Below are 593 nucleotides of genomic sequence, written 5' to 3' on the forward strand. Positions count from 1 at the left end.
TAGAAGATGTCGTGGCACTAGGGACATTATTACCAATGTCAGGTGGATCTTGGCGTGAAGCAGAGAGTGCCAGAAGAATGTCTATCTGTGTTTCATTTAGTATGTAAAGGCATTTGACTGTGTGGGTCACAACAAGTTGTGAAGTTGTGGCTAACCCTGAGGAAAATCAGAACACTTGATCATGCTTATACTAAACCTGTACTTGGACCAAGAAGCCATCCTCAAAACAAAGCAAGGAAAAACTGTGTGGTTCAAAATCAGGAACGGAGTTGATCAGGGATGGATCCTGTCCCCATACCTTTTCAATCTGTATGCACATCATTCGGGAAGCAGGATTTTATGAGGAGGAGTGTGGCATCAAGGTTGGAGGAAGACTCATTAACAACCAACGATATGCAGATGAGACAACCTTGCTTGCTGAAACGGAAGAAGACCTGAAGCACTTGCTGCATAAGGTCAAGGACTATAGTCTTCAATATGGATTGAAGCTCAACATCAAGAAGACAAAGATTCTCACCACTGGACCAACTGACAGCACCATATCAGATGGAGAAGAGATTGAGGTTGTTAGCAATTACAGCTTGCTCAGCTCC

The sequence above is a fragment of the Elephantulus edwardii genome, unplaced genomic scaffold (genome assembly GCF_000299155.1).
Source record: "Elephantulus edwardii isolate Elephantulus edwardi_28Jun2011 unplaced genomic scaffold, EleEdw1.0 scaffold00060, whole genome shotgun sequence".
In the NCBI taxonomy this organism is placed as follows: Eukaryota; Metazoa; Chordata; class Mammalia; order Macroscelidea; family Macroscelididae; genus Elephantulus; species Elephantulus edwardii.